Here is a 17,031-nt window from a genome sequence, read left to right on the forward strand (position 1 = left end):
CCTAGCTAATGTAGCCAGTTAATTGCCATCAATTAACAGCTATAAAAACAAGCTAAGGAGAGGAAAGAATCAATACAGACAAGCAACTGCCCCAAGACAGAGACAGTGGGTCTCACAAGCACCCATGGCACGAGTTTTGTCTGTCAGCAGCTAGGGATGCAGGGCCCCAGAACCTCCCTGCACTGATCTCCTCCACAGCTGACCAGGTCCTGTATTCAGGTATTTTGTATTCAGGTCCTGAATACAAAAGTTAATTAGCCCTCCTTCAGCTCGTGATCAAAGCCCAGTTGTACCCAACTCTTGGTTCAGGCCAGGAAGTGATTCAAATTCACAGCTTTCATCTGAAAACTCTCAAAGAGCTTTCCAAAGGCTGGTAAGTACTCTCTCCATTTTAGACAGAGAAACTGATCCAAACCCCCTTGAAGAAAACATTGCCTATAATAGGCTCTCAGTCAAGCGTACCGGGAATGAATTAGAGTTAGTAACAGAACATAAGTCTTCTGACTTCCAGTTCTGTGCATTAGAGCATGAAGACCAAAAGCACAAATGACATGACTGATAGTTACAGGTATGATGTTCATTTAACATTAACTTTAGATAAAGAAGTTTTTGTCAGCATCCCTTCCTATAAATTTTATCCTTTTACAAAATCTGTGGGTTGAGAACCTGACAATGAACCATACATTTCTTCAGTATGTATTTTCAGGGAACACTGATTGAATCTCTTTCACTTAACTGTTCCTACTGCTCAGTCATGGTGCCAACAGCACCATGCTGAGGATGCCCCCTTCATGCACACTACCTTTGAACCAAAAGTAGTATACCTTTAGTGCAGCATTGCACTTGTGCCAATAAGCTCTGCCTTTCTCCTTGTATCATAATTGAACAGCCTCAAACTGCCTGAGTAGCCACACCTTCCATTAGGAGCTCAGAAACATAGGGCCTCAGCCCCCATAACGAGCTGGTAAATGACAGCTTTCCAATGAAGTATGCCCTAGGTTCCTATTGAACTTCACCAGGAAAGAACTTCCCTCCCACCTTTGAACTGAGGCAGACTGCATCTCAGACCAAAAAAAAATATTCCTCCATCAGCAGGGATTTCTACACTGCATCAGAAGAGGTACAGAGCAGATTTTAATCCAGATGAGGCAGTACCACATGAATGGATGGAGTCACAAGGGGTTAAAAGATAGGACCAAAGTATGCTGAGAAAAATAATGTCTCACCATATACAGCAAAGGGCATTGCTGGAATGCAGGGGAGCATTGATATCTTGTAGCAACATTGCTGTTTACACACACATGCTATTTATACATATCTGCTACCTCAAAGAAATACACAGGTCCAATCCTGATGTCCAAAGATCAAACCAATAAGTACTAAATAATTTAAATTTAGTAATTTAAAAGGAAGGCAGGGCAAGTACTGCAGAAGATAGGTTTCTGTCAGTTAGAATGTATTAATTCTGAGAGTTGGTATTCATGGATGACCATCTAACCTTGTGAGTTTTTCCTTTTAACATCAATGGCAGCAAAAATTAGCCTCACAGCAGTGGTTCCTCAACTCTGGCCTGTGATAAGAACTGATGGCCTACACGTGGTCTCTCAGGCCTCGCTAAGTGTTCTTCAGCTGATCCACAGATTGCACAGGGCCCCACACATCTTCAAGTGGTTTCAATTAATAAGGGTGCTCAGTCATCAGCTAGAAATGTTGGAGGCAGGTAATGGTGAGTTGGTCCAAAAAGCTTGGAAATCACTGCCCTAGGGTTCTCATCTTAAATACTAATAAGGCTAAAAAACCTCAGGACCTAATTTCATTCACCATTTGCTACTTTTATCAATAAAGGACAGCACACAGAAACAGCACACCTGTCTGCAGACAAGAACGTTGTAATCCCATTTTCATTAGCATAGCTCTTTGACTTCAAGCCTCAGCAGGGATACCTTGTACAATATATCAGTGCTTCTGTGTAACAGAGCTGGTTGCCATTCTGTGTGAACAAATACATTCTTCTCTAGTGCAGGAATGTGTAAACATTTCCCAGCGGTTTCAGCATCTTGCCAAGTGATAATTAAAAAGTATTTTATAAGTTTGCTTGAATGCCATGATTAGGGTGGCCATTATAGATTGCCGATTATCCTCTGTTCTCTATTGATACAAAACTGGGTGCCTTTATGTCCTCTATTTTTCTTTTCAAGAGAAAAATAGAGGACATAAAGGCGTCACATTTCATATAAGTAGAGGACAGAGGACAGAGTAGCAGAAAACCAGAATGTCCTCTATGATGGCCACCCTAGCCATGATGCCACAAGCAGCATGAACCAGTTCCATGCCTAGAACAGCTGAAAAGCAATTGGCTGGAGCTAAAACCAGGTACTATAGTTCGTCAAGGGAAAAATATACAAGAGAAATAACTCTTATTGCATCACACTCAACACACAGTTTCTGACCAGCTGTTGTCAAAATGGGGTGTAGTCCAATAGCCCTACATGATAATGGACACACACAAATTAAAAGTACTTTTTCACCTGAAACAGCGGACATCCATGCAAGCTGGCTGCTGTCCTCTCACAGGGTACTGACCAATATCAGTGGTACCAGAAGTGTATTGCTGTAACCTAGGGTTGTAGCTGAGAAGAGAAAGGTCATTTTCTTTCACAAAGGTTTTCAACATATCAACATTTAGACTTGTTCTGATTCAGAGCAAAAGTGGAAAACAAGTTGAAATGTTCTGCAAAATGGAATGGAGTCCCAGCTGGGGGCATCTCTCTGGCAGGCTGTCTGGGAACCTGGAAGCCTCGGCATGCTGAACTAGAAAGTTGTGGATCTGGAGAGCTGCCCCAGACCCTGAAAGCACTGGGGTCATTGGCTCTGTGGCAGCCCTATGGATAGATTCCTCCAGAGCCACAGAAGCTCTTAGAGTCCTGGCTATTGATGAGCTGCACACCTTGGAGTTAGGGAGCCAGGACAAGCTTCCTGGTCAAGCCACATGGTAGGATTCAGCCAGAGAGTCTGGCAACCAGCTTGGGTTCTACTGAGCTTTGTCAAAACTGAATGGTTTCTATGGAACAGTTTGATTTTGACAAATTAGCACATTCTGAAGAAAAAAAGAACCGTGTCAGAATTATTCTGACTAACTGTACTTGGTATTTGGAATTATCAATTCATGGAATGGACCACTGCACTCAGAAATGTTATGTCATTAGATATTTCCACACCTTTTAGGTACAGATGCCTGCTTCTGTGACTTTACCAGCCCTTCCAATATAGTTTACAGCCAACTGGAAGCAGACTGGGTTTGAAAAATTACTGTTTGTATATAGTACAGCACTTAGTTGGAAATGTAAATAAATAATATATTAATAAGTATATATATATATATTGTAACAGTAAATCTGGATTATGTGTCAAGCAGAAACATACCACATAAAGTGTGGTTTTGCTTTAGTAGTGGCAAAGTAGATGTGTAACTTTATATCAAGACATACCATATTCTGTCACATACAGCACATCCTAGAATATAATACACACCTTGCTTTCAAAGGCAGAATGAACATACAAAAAGATTTTTCCAGAATTATGCTACATAGAGCAGGGACAGAACCTCATCTTTAGCTGTCTCACTGTCCCTTTCCTAATTAACTAAAGCTGAAACTCTAGCTGCTGCTGAAGACAGGTCTCCATGATTCTGAAGAGAGTTATAGAGTTTCCAAGCCTATGAAATAGAGAGATCAGTTCAGCAGCAAAAATACCCTAAAAAAGGTTAGCCAGATTGATGGAACATCAAGATAATTAAAAAGGAGAGACAGTTGTTAACTATGGAGTGAAGAACAATGAGCCATTAACTGATCCCCTCAGCTGCCTGAATAGTAATGCCACTTCTCTCGCATAGATGAAGTAGGTTGCATGCTTCTATCTCACTCATAAAAATCAGCTTCCCCACTTAATCCTTGCGCCCCAATTTTGGGGGTTGAATTTTGGGGAAAAAGCGTATGTTGAATGAGAGAAAATACAGTATTTTATCATCGGCTGAAAATTATGCGTGCACACACAAAACTTCACTTCACTTGCAATTTTCATTTCTGATTAATTACGCAGACTTTGAGCTAAAGATGAGATGTACACTGAGTGAGTTATCCATGAAATGCAACAAGCTTTCCAGGATTTCTGACCCCACCCACAAACTAAATCTCCTATGCAAGACTGGCAAATCAGTAATTAGTTTAGATAAAGGTGTTCTACTCCCATCTCACAATGGATGAAGTATAATGCCTTAAATGAATGGGCTTGATTTTTCTGTCATACCAGTGTAGATCAGAAGAAGCATGATGTAAATCAGTAGCACCATAATCACAATCACCTTGTGCCAATATAAAACCAATATAAATGAGGAGATTTAGATTCAATGTGGTGAAACAGGGAAGTCCATTATCCCCTCTCTCCCTCCCTACAAAGAAATCAAATATTTAAAGTAACTAGTTTCAAAATAACTAGAGAGAAGTAGGACATGGGGCACAGTAGCAAAGAGAGAAGTGGCTAACCATGTTAGTCTGAAGTTAGGCAGAAGGCAGGGCAGGGTGGTGTCTTATAGACTAAATCATTCAGAGAGGTATGAACTTTCATAAGCTACAGCCAACTTTGTCAGATGGTATGACTGGACCTAGAGAGAGCAGGGGTACTAACTAGAGAGGAATAAAGTCATTTAAATACAACGGATGCAAGAAAAGAGAAGGAAAGGAGGAGGCACTACTGAGGAAAGGAAAGGTGGGTTGAAAGATCAAAGGATAAACCAATCAGTTAATTCATCGAGATATCCAGGTAATGAGATAAGAATTCAGAATCTCTGTTGAAACAATACTGAAAACAATCCAGTCTGTGAATGATTTCATGTTCCACAATTTTGGATTCCAGTTGGTCTCAACAGACACTCTGGATTCTTATCCTATTGCCTGGATTAGTTTTTATATTCTCTGTGTCCCTTAGTGGGTTAACTACTTTGTTTATCACTTCTAATTTCCTCAAACCACTTCTGGGTCTCTCAGCAGAAGCCCCTTCTTCCTTTCCCCTTTCCCTGAGAAAGCTCAAGCCTCTCTGAACAAGTTAATCTATAATGTGCCACCCTGCCCTGCCTTCTTCAAAGCAACTAGATACGGGATTAAACTATAATGTTTTAGGTCTATAAGTGGAGATGAACACCTCAAAGTTTAGAGGCATTTTGATTTGAAGAATTAATTTGTCCCAGATCCTCATTACTTGCAAGATTCCTAGTTGTAATCTTCAGTTAAAAACGCAAAAGATCCCAAAAGTTGAGCATGCTCCAATGTAGTGGTTTGGTCTGGTCCATCATGAGACACATCCATAATGTTTGAAGATTTGGTTAACTAGTACCATACAAATACTATCATCTAGAACAGCCTTCATTTTTATTTTGTACCATGCCATACAACAGTGGAGGCTGACCTTTTTGGTGAGCATGCTACAGCTTAGCCTTGCACTGTTAAGTGCCACTCCATTCCCCTTCCTGTCCCTATTTTACCGCTCTGTTTTCTGCTCCCTTTTTTGTGCTTCCTGCCTGATCTCCCTCTCTTCTTCCTATCCTACCTGCTGCTGGGCTATGTGTCCCCTTCCTGATCTGTTGAGTGCCACCTTATAACAAGTGCTTGTCCTAGGGATGGTCTTGATGCCCCCTGGTGGCCACTCACTCCTTGCCAACCTGGCTCCCTTGGGCACTTTCCCCTTCACTCATCTGCCATGCTTTGATGTTACTAACTTTTAAGGAAAGGGAGACTACCCTAGGGCTTCCCAAGCCTGATCTTACTCTTATGACCACATTGGGGGCTGGACTCGATGATCTTCCGAAGTTTCTTCCAGGCCTAGTGTCTATGAATCTATGAAAGTCCATGGTCATTATCTTGAGGGCTAGTTACATGGCTACAACCTCCCTTTTACACCCCACCTATGCCTTGCAGACGTACTCTCCAATCACTCCCTTGATGGAGCCTCAGCCATCTCAGTCTCCACTCCTTCCCTCTGACTGGGCCTTCTAGCCTGGGCCCACTGTTCTAGACCTCACTTTTAGGTCTGGATTACTTTAGTACTGGGCCCACTAGCCCCAAGCTCTGCCCTACTCTGGGTCCATTGGCCCTGGTCTGCACCTTGGGCCTGACTGCTGGCAGGGCCCGAGGCAGTCACATGCCCCTCAGGCACTAATGAGAGCTCTGACTCACCCCTCAGTCCCTTTCACAAACTGCCAGTTTAAACTATAACAAAGAAATATGCCTCTCTGGCTACCTGTCTGTACAATAAAGCTTCCCCTTATCGTGGGTTAAATTCCTCTGCAAGGCAAAAGCATTCTGTTTGCCTTTCCCCAATGTAGCACCTATGCCAGCTACGAACTCCTTGCCCTGGCTCTGGCTCTGGCTCATCTCTCTCCCCAGCCCTGCTCCTTTCCAGTCAGGTGTCTCCGGTGGGTTGGCTGCAGGTGCCTTCGAATTAGGCTCATTAACTGGTCTCCATGGTAGCCCAGCTGCAGTAGTGCCTGCTCTCCTCTGCAGGGCTCCAATTTACAATCCTACTGCTCCACAGGCATTGTCTGACTAGCTCTGCAGTAAGCACCCACAGCTCCTGTTTCCCTGGACCAGCTCTCCTGTAGCTTCTCCCTCGCAGTCTTCCCCTACCCCTGGGGGTCTTCCTGAGCTTTTTCTTCCTTAAAGTAACAGAGAGTCCCAGGCTCTGTTACACACATTTAGAGACTGCCTGCATTATTTCTGTGTTACACCAGGTTGGGGCAGCCAGGTCAGGGGCCCCTCAAGGAAACAAGGTGTCAGCCTGGGTCAGGAGTGAATGGAATCCAGGTCCAGGCCAGACCCAGCAGCCAGGTCAGTCAGTCTGAGAACCCAAGTCAGGAATGCAGAGGGTCACTCGAAGTACAAGATCAGAATGCAAGCCCAGTTGGATGTGTGGGATATCAAGCCCAGAGTTGGATTAGGAAGCTAAAAGGTCAAGAAGAATGTGGAGTCTGAAAGTGAGTCAGATCAGTAACTGAGGAATCAATCAGAGGGTCAGTACATACCACCCTATTGCCTAGACACTCCTCTTCCAGGTCAGGGGCTTTTATAGGATGGGGTGAAGGGTCAGCTGACTCTGGCCAGCCACTCCAGTAGTAGAGTGGGTGGGCAGTTAGGCACTTATGGAAGGCTTTGACCACCTGTGTCTCACCTAGATGCTCAGCTGAGGAAGTAGCGGACCAGGATGTGGACAATCTAGAAAGAGACTAGCAGAGAGCAATAAAAATTATTATGGGCCTGGGAAGCAAGACTTATGAGGAAAGGCTAAAAGAACTAGGGTATTTAGTGTGGAGAAGAGAAGACGAGTGGGGATTTCTTAACAGTCTTCAAATCCCTGAAGGGTGATTATGGGGAGGATGAAGATGGGCTTTTTCCTCTGTGGTTGTAGGGAGTGGGACTATAAGCAATGATCTCAAGCTGCAGCAGAGGAAATTTAGGTTGATGATTAGGAGGAACTTTCTGACTATGAGGGTGGCCCAAGATTGGAACAGGTTACCTAGAGAAGTTGTGGGATTTCCCTCCTTGGAAATTGTCAGGTTAGCAGGTTAGACAGATGCTTGGCTGCGATGATTTAACTGGGGACAATCTTGCTTTAGACGTGGGGCTGGACTTGTCTGGTCTATTCCAACCATACTTTCCCATGATCTTATGAACACAGAATAATAACACACAGGTTATTATTATGTAGTTAACATAGAAGTGCAAAAGACAGGTTATGTAATATAATGATGTAAACTATTTAAAGATTTTTTTTTTACATAGTTGAAAAGATGTGGAATATTACTAGATTCATAAGAAATGTTTGCTCTGGTACCTTAATTTAAACTAATTTTTATTGAATCATTGCATTTCATATTACATATTTAGGGTCCAATTAAAAATCTTCTGTTATTTTGGTTTAAGTAAGCTTGGAATCAAGCTGGCTGTACTAATACATACAAAAATTAATTGTGGTACTGGAGACTTATTTTAGAGGAAAATGCCATATTGCTGAAACTGAATAAAGTGAAATTTGGTGTATGTGGCAGTTAAAAAAAAAACCAAAAACCAAAACAGTAGCTTCTCCCACCCCCCGCTCTCCCCCCCAAAAAACAACCCTCCCCCCACCCCAGGAAAATGACTAAAATCGAATTTTTCAGTATTGCATTCAGCTGTAGTTATCTGTAACAAAACTGACATAACAGATCATTGCATCACAGCTTTCTCTGAAAGGGCTGGGGTAGCATGGACACTAAGGTGCATGGTTAACAGCCCAGAGGCCAAAAGTGTGAGGTCATAGCAGAAGCACTATGGCATGGCTCTGGCAGATTCCAACAAATTTGAGGAATTCTGCTAAATATCTTGTCACAAAGCCATGAAAAAAGAAAAAAAGCTGTCTTTGAGGCGAGTTACCCACAGTGAGAAAAGCAAAAGAGCCACTTCAGTCATTCCTTTTGGAGTAATCATTATTTAACTGCTGTGTTTTCAGTATTTATTCTGTTCTCTCCTTGTCCGGTGATTGCTACAAAACTCTAAATCAAGTTCTCTTATCTCAGGCTTTTTTATTATTATAGTAGCAGGTTGACAGACTTTCACATTAATCTCACACAAAAATTGCAACCTGTCTCTTTTAACCTGCCAGATAAAAGAAAAGATATTATTATATCCCTGCCTTTGTATTCTGGGGTGTTCACTGTATATATTTCTGACCATATTAAACTCCACCAATGCATACAGACACACACACCTGTCTAGACAGCTTTATTAATTTCCCCTTAAACCATCTGCTACTGTTTCCTCAATCAGGATTTCACTGCTGCCTCTGGCTGCCTGAAAGAACATCATGGCACTGTTACACCAGGCTCGTGACCCAAGACTTACATAGCACTGCACATATTTTCTTTCTGCTCTGTTGTACCTGTGAAAGCTACAGCACAGGGCAAAAACATTTCCTTCATTTCCAGCTGTGAATATACACTTGCCACTTCTGAGTGTGCTAGTAACTTTTGATAGAGCTGTAGCTATTTTACTATGAAACAAAATAAACAACAATAAAAATAACAGAAAATTCTTTGTTCTGACAAAATGTCAGACTCCAAAAAGAATGAACTCCTCTGCAGCACTTTGATGTACTGTGACATGTATTTTTATTTATTATGCAATCAATAGGCCAAGAGGATCAGTAATAGCAATGAAAGTGACCTGTTTTTTTTAATTTAAAAGTTGGTGTTTGCCTTTCCTGCAGAGCCTACAGTAGATTGTTGTGTTACAACCATAGCAACAAAATGCAAGCAGGAAGTCCAAATGGGTTGCAATAAACCATTTCATTATTTTGAATGGAGACCTGAATTATCCATTGTCACGTCATTTAATTATTTTTCATAATGGACATAACAGTCAAGAATGTATTGATCTCCTCTTGGACTCTTCTTCCCAACCTGAAAACAGGTGCATAAATTCACTTAGCAATCACAGAGCAGTAGGGGTGGAAGGGACTTCCAGATGTCATCTAGTCCAGCCCCCTGCCTGAGGCAGGATCATCCCTAACCAAGCCATCCTATGCACATTTATCTTCTTCGTAAAACTTCTGTTAACACTAAGATATCACAAGACATCACACCCTAACCTGCCCCAGGTAAGGCAGGGGGCGACAGCACCTAACATACTGCTGCTGTAAAAGGTTGTTAATATATGGTCAAGAGATCAAAGGAAGAGGGCCATGCTGTGCCTCCTCCTGCACTTCAGAAGAAATCAAAATTCCCCACAGTCCATACCAATCTGACCATGAGGTAAAATTACTTCCTGGCCCCAAATGTGGCAATCAGTCTGACCCTGAGGAGAGGTGAAACCCTCTAGCCAGGAACCTCTGGCTTTAAGTCCCAGCAGGGAAATCCCCACCCTTGGCTGCAGTCAACACCCAATTCCTCTAAGGAGGGCTTAAAAATATCTTGACACATATAGCTGGGGGAGAGGAGGGGATTCCCTCCCAGCCACATGCAGCAACCAGCAAAGCCTATAAGCATGGAAAATACCCATAGCAGAACATAGGCGTAGCTACATCTATATTATCCCCAACCAGTGGCTGTCCAACCTCTTCTTGAACACCTCCAGGGATGGAGAGTCCACAGCTTCTCTAGGCAATCTATTTCACTGCCTCATTGTTCTAACAGAGAAGTTTTTCCTGATATGCAATCTAAACCTACTTTGCTGCAACTTCCAGCCATTAATCCATGTCATACAGCGAGCTACAGGCAGTCAGGAGTGATTGCAGGCTGCCTAGGAGAACTGGACCAGTTGCAGAGGATGATTAGCTGGCCAAAGGAAGCTAGAAGCCTCTAGGGCAGAGCTTTCCAAACTGTGCGCCGCGACACATTAGTGTGTCGGCGGCAGTGTGTAGGTGTGTCGCACGAAATGCAGAAAATTTTGCGGAAGGGCACCGCGGAGCTCCCTTACTCGCGTCTGCTTCCCTTGGCCCCTCCCCCGGAACTGAATTACTGTGTCACGAAATGATGCATGTCTAAAAAGCGTGTCACCAACATGAAAAGTTTGGAAAGCTCTGCTCTAGGGAGAGGCAGCTAGAGAGAGAGAGAAGTTTGTGAGAGGAGTCAGCCTAGTGGTGGCAGAACTGAGCCAGGCTATATCATGGGGTCTGGCTGTGAGGCTGGAAGCAGTAGCACAACACCAGGGACTCACAACAGAGGGAGAGAAAGAAGATGATGATGCTAAGAGAGCAGCAGGGAGTTGGAGTCACCTTCTCAGGACCTGGGAAGGGGCCCTAGGACTGAGTTAACCATGTATAAACTATGTTACATTTGTGTTATTGAGGACTGATTTATATTTTAGTGCCTCCTGAGAGGCATGCATGCCCAAGAAATAAAGAACTGTATGGAACTTTAAAAGGATTTGAGCTAGCAATAATCTTGAACCTGCTACACTGCCCTTGTCTCAGAGCAGTCTGGAGTTCCAGATAACTCTACAGATTAGCTGGTAGGATGTGTTGCTGTCCACCATGCAACATTCATTCTCTATAATCCAGCCACCTCCAGGCTTTCACGCACCTGTTGTCCTGATCTGGCAAGCAATAATCTCGCAGTTTCCTGAACAGCAGTGCTGAGTGATGTGAAATATACAAAATAATTTTAAAATTAAGTTAGTGCATGTGAAAAGTGTGAGGTTCACAGGCCCAACACCAAATCTTCCATTTGTTTACAGAAAGAGTCCACAGGCTGCAAGTGTTCAGGTTTCATTGCACCATTCTGCTATTCTATCTCAACCCTCTTCTAGAGGGAATCTGTATACATAGGGAGAGAACTTTTAAAGGTCAGTACGATCACCATGATATCCCAGCTCACTGCTGATCACTCTGTTCTTGAACGAATTCAAACATTTGTTGTTATGATGATGTTTGCTGAGTAGACACCTGTCCATTTGAAGCTGAACTGAGATCAGTCCCAGAGAGGTTTCAGGTAGTTACTATTTCAGCTATGTCTGGCCTGGCCTGCCTCTTTGTCCAGACCCCTGCCTATGATTCGTTCATTCAAATGTAGGAATTTGTCCTGCCACTGAAAAGCTTTTAAGTAGCCATTTATAATACAAAAGGAAAGAAAACATCACTTCCTTTTTTTTTTTCCTTTTGTCTTTTCATCCTCACTCCAAGATCCACTCCCTATAGCCAACTGGCATTGTGTCTTTTGCATGTGCCATAGTCAGTTTACGAGTAAATGGGTGCATCTGTATGTGCATTAATCCATCTTTTCTAATGTGCTTTAAATTTAGTACATCCAATGTGAGGTACTAAATTAATGTGCATTAGTCTGCACTAATGCACAGTAGTGTATTTGCACACTTTTTAGTGACAATGCACAGAAGACTATTTTACTGCACATTAGTGTAATGTCATGATTTTTTACATGACACTTTAAGGTGGAGTAAAATAGTCTACTGCACATTAAAGTGCATGTGTTCCCAATACGTCAAAATAGGAGGCAGCAGAGAACTAGTAGAAATAATGTATTTTGACTTTCTAAAGTAATTTCATTACAGCACAGGTCAGCCTGACTAGGATGTCTCTCTCTGGGGTAGCTTCCTATGGGCTCTTGCCTTGCTTCCTACAGGCTTTTTTCTCTTCAAGCTGTTGGAGCCAATTTTTGTCATGGACTTTGATGCCCTGGTGGAGATGATGATGCCACTTGTTATGATCACTTGCCAAGGTTTCCCATTGGTCAGGATTGATTCCAAATACCTTCATATCTCTCTTGAATATAGCAAAGCTTGAGATGTCCTGTTGTTCTTGTTCCCTCCAGTAGTTCCCCATATAGTATGTCTGTGGGGATGTATCCATCTTCCAATCTGCTCAGGTGGCCTAGCCAGTGCAGCCATCTGTGTTTGAGTAGGGCTGTCGCACTTGGTAAATTTGCCCTTTGAAGAACCTCTGCATTGGTAACTTTATCTTGCCATTTGATATTGAGTATGCAGAATAAAGAGCTCAGGTGGAAGCTGTTTAAACTTTTGTTTTGATGTGCATAAGCTATCCTTGTTTCCCCACTATACATGACAGTGCTGAGTACGCAAGCCTTATATGCTAGCATTTTGGTCTCAATGGCAAGTTTTGAGTTGTTCCATGCTCTTTTAGTTAGACTGCTGAAGGTGGTGACAGACTTTCCAATGTGAACATTAAGTTCTTCATCCAGTGAGAGGTTAGTGGTCACTGTGGAACCTAGGTAGCTGAACTTTTGGACTACTGTTAGCTGGTTCTCATTAAGGATAATTGATGGATCTTGTGGAACTCTGTGTCCTGCTATAACTGTTTTCTTTAGGCTGATGGTGAGAGCAAATGCCTGGCAAGCTCTTGAGAGGCAATCCATAAGTTCTTGTAGTAGGACTTCATCAGGGGATATAAGGGAAGCATCATCAGCAAATAGAAGCTCCCTGATAAGCATCTTTCTAACTTTCATCTTTGCCTTAAGTTGTGACAGGTTGAAGAGTCTCCTGTCCAATCCTGTGTGAAGGTACACTCCACCTTCCATATCTTTAAACAAGAGTACCATATTCAGGAGTACCAAGAATAAGATTCCAAGGAGCATGAGGCAGGCACAGCTGGTGAACTTAGACTGGTAGGGCAGTAGAGCAGGAGGGGGTTTGTAGCTGGCGGGCAATTGTGGGGGAGTGGGGTTTGCAGCCGGCCGGGGGGGGTGGGGGTTGCAGTCTCCCTGCTACCTGCCTGAGGACCTAGCCAGCTGCAAACCACCTCCCCACCTCCTCTCCCATGAGACGCTCCACCACCCCATCAGTCTGAGTTCACCAACTGCACCTGGTATGGGGACAAGAAATACATCGATGCTTCAATCCACTTTTCACCTTGAAGCTGTCTGAAGTGGACCCATCAAAATGAACAGTTGCTTTCATGTTGTCATGGAAGGAATGTACAGTAAAAGCTCTGTTATCCGGCATCCCGTGGGACTGGGGGATGCCAGATAACAAAATATGCCAGTTAACTTAACATCCTTGCCTGTTTGGGCCGCCGTTTCTCCTGCTGCGTCTGGGGCTTCGCCGCCCCTCCCGCAGCATCACCAAGCCTCTCGCGGGTCCCTGTGGGCCCCACAAGATGGGGAGGCAGGCCCTGCACAGCCTGTTATGCCCCCAGACCGTGGGGGCTCGGCAGCGCAGGCTGCTTTGCCCCGGGCCACGGAGGCTCGGAGAAACTGCAAGTGCCACGGTGGGCACTTCCAGTTTTACTTTACCTTACAAGCTGGCATGCCAGTTAATAGCGCATGCTGGCTTGTAAGGTGCTGGTTAACAGAACTTTTACTGTATGAGACTTAACAGGATTGGTGGGCACCTGATCTTTTTCAAGACTGTGAATAGGCCTGGTCTACTAACAGTGTCAGATGCTTTGGTTAGATCCACAAAAGCAATGTACAATGATTGATTTTGCTCTGCACTTTTCTTGAAGTCGATGCAGGGAGAATATATGTCTGTGGTTGATCTTCCAGCCTTGAATCTGCATTGGGTTTCAGCATAGACGCGACTCACCAGCTGTTATAGGCGCAGCAAGATCACCTTTGTGAAAGTTTTTCCTACTATGCTTAGAAGCGAGATACCTCTGTAATTGGTGCAGTCACCCTTATCTCTCTTATTTTTATACAGAGTGATGATGTTTGCATTGTGCATATCTTGTGGTACCTCACCCTCTTTCCAGCAAATGTTGTGTGTCCCTCCACAGATCTGGAAATTTGGCAGCAGGGGAGCAGCAATTAACTCTACAACTACTGCCCCACTACCAAATTTACAGACCCTTGGGAAGCCCTACAGACTAGATGATGTGGCTTCATGAGCTCTATTTGGCCCATGGGCCAGGGCTTGAGCACCCCTGATATAAATGGCTTGATGTTTTTAACACCCCAGCTCTGATATCACCAGCTTTTACAATACCCTTCTAGCTTCTTAGTGAATATGTGCCTGTGACTGTAATACAAGTGAAAATACCAGTGTAATTAGCAGTACTCCAAACAATTTTTTTCCAGATCAGTAACTATCCAGGTCACTGGGGGAGCAGAAGAGAAGAAATTGAGCAGTTAATCACAAATGAAGAACATATCTGGTTTGGCAGGCTGATGTTTTGCAGATGAAGCTAATTTTCCAGTCTCACACATTTCTGCCCATCCTGGGCAGTGGAATTAGTGGAAAGAAAAAAGCAAATGTTTCTGGAACTTATACAACTTTGAAGGTACTCTTAGCCACTGCTTAAAATTCAAGCATTTAATCAAAAGATGGGCTTGGACCAAAATCTCAGACCAAAAACCGGGATTTCTTTACAGCAAGCAGAGGTCAGGCAGTTGCTCTCCTCTACAGACAGACATTCACAGCCAGCTCCAAATCTCAGGACTTGGGATCATCTCTAGGTAACACAAATCCATGTTTCTGAGAGTCAAACCAATGATTACATGTTTTCATAGCAACCCACATAATGGCCACTTCAGCTAACACGAAGTACAGTAATAAAAGCACTTCCTTTAGAAAAATCCAGCCATCAATCACACTTATAAAGAAGGGTGACCGCCCAAACACACATGCTAGGATTCTGAGGTTTTATACTTTCCAATGAACTTGCTATGTTTCCAACTCCAAATTACTTCTTTAGTCACCCAGTCAAGCACGTGCCCTCACTTACATCAGTCTTGCACTATTATCTCCACAGCTCTCTGCACACCAGACAATAGCACAGTCCAACAAATGTTTGGTTTTGCCTTTGACATTTTCCACGTTCAATCCTTTTGGGCACGTGTGTGGACAGAACAGAGAGAGAGAAAGACCCTGTCATTCTCCTAAGGACTTTAAACACTGTGCTACACAGTACATTGGCATGAACTAGCCTTTGAATCAGTGCAGGATGTCCCCTACCTACGGTGATTAACAATAGAATCCAATGCTGGCACTTTAAAGAGAAAACTGTTTGTTCTCTCAACTCTGTGCAGCTCTGCATCAGCTTATATATCTATGAAAAATACTGGTCTTTGTTGCTCTGAACTGTTTGCACAGGCGTATTTAGGCTCTCAAGCCAAGGGACCCAAAGTCCTATTAACCAGGAACAAAAAAGGAGTCCATGGGGATTTTGGTGACCGTCCATGAGGGAGAAAATGATTAAAGAGATGGAAGGGGAAAGGAGAGCCTGAGAAGATGGGGACTTTTAGAATAACTCTTTAGGGTCTCCATCATCCTATAGCCAGTCCTGCCTGACATCACTGTCTGGCTCATGTGGCACATCTAACTCTTCTTTTAAAAAATTTCAAAAGTCCAGACTTGTAGATTGATAGATGCATAGATTGTTAAGGGCTGGAAGGTAGGGGTGTGTGAAACGAGCCATATTCAATTCAGATTCAGCCCAAATCGGGGCCAGTGATTCGATTAGTTGATTTGGATCACTGTCCCGATTCGATTTGGCCAAATCCAGATCTGAAGAGTCAATGCTGATTTGGAGAATCAGTGATTTGGCCATAGACACAGCTTTAAATGTTTTTCTACATACCTTGAGGTACCAGGCGTGGCCCATGAATGCTGTGATGGTGGGGCAGATGGAGTGTTCCACAGGAGCACAGGGGGACCCCCCCGTGCGCTCCATGGCAAACCCAGCACTTCCAGTCCACTTCCAGGTCCACTGCTGAGTGTGCTGGGGCCCCCCCCATGCCCCTCCCAGCTTCGTGATCAGCTGTGGAGGGACGCCAGGTGCACCCCCACACCCAGGAGGCACCAGTTGCTGAGCCAGGGGGACACAGGGGGCCCCCCTCCGCACTCCCCGAAGGAACTGGAAGTGGACCAAAAGTGCTTCTGGTCCACTTCTGGGTCTGCTACAAAGCGCATTGGGACCCCACCAACAACCCCACCAACACTCCTGTGGGATGCTCCATCCCCCTCACCATCTCAGCATTCGCAAGCTGCCTGGTACCTTGAGGTATGTAGAATAAACATTTAAAGCGGTTGAATCATTGAAACTTTCTGAATCTCTCCAAATCAATTCAGAGGTTTCCAATTCGATTCAGAAAAATTAAAGGGTTTCTTGATTTGATTCAGATTCAAAGATTTGGCCACTGAATCGGGCCGAATCTCCACCGAATCAAATCAGCAACTGAAGCTTCTCATAGCCCTACTGGAAGGGACCTTGTAGATCATGGGTGGGCGAAATACAGCCCATGGACTGGATCCAACGAGTGAAGCCATTCTATCTGGCCCGCAGGGCCCCTAAAAAATTTAGAAAATTAATATTTCTCTGCCCTTTGTTCCTGTCAAAAATAACAGGAACCAAAGGCAGTAGGACCCAGGGGAAGCTCCGGTTGCCTTCCACAACAGCGGGGCCCACCCAGCCCTGCCCCCACAGCCAGAAGCCCCAGCTGGGGCTCCTGGCCTGGGACCATGCGGCTACCCCACGCCGGAACCTCAGGTAAGGTGGAAGTGGGGGGAAGGGCAGGGAAGGACCCCAGGCAGGGAAAGA

This window comes from Alligator sinensis, unplaced genomic scaffold, assembly GCF_000455745.1.
Source record: "Alligator sinensis unplaced genomic scaffold, ASM45574v1 scaffold397_1, whole genome shotgun sequence".
Lineage (NCBI taxonomy): Eukaryota > Metazoa > Chordata > Crocodylia > Alligatoridae > Alligator > Alligator sinensis.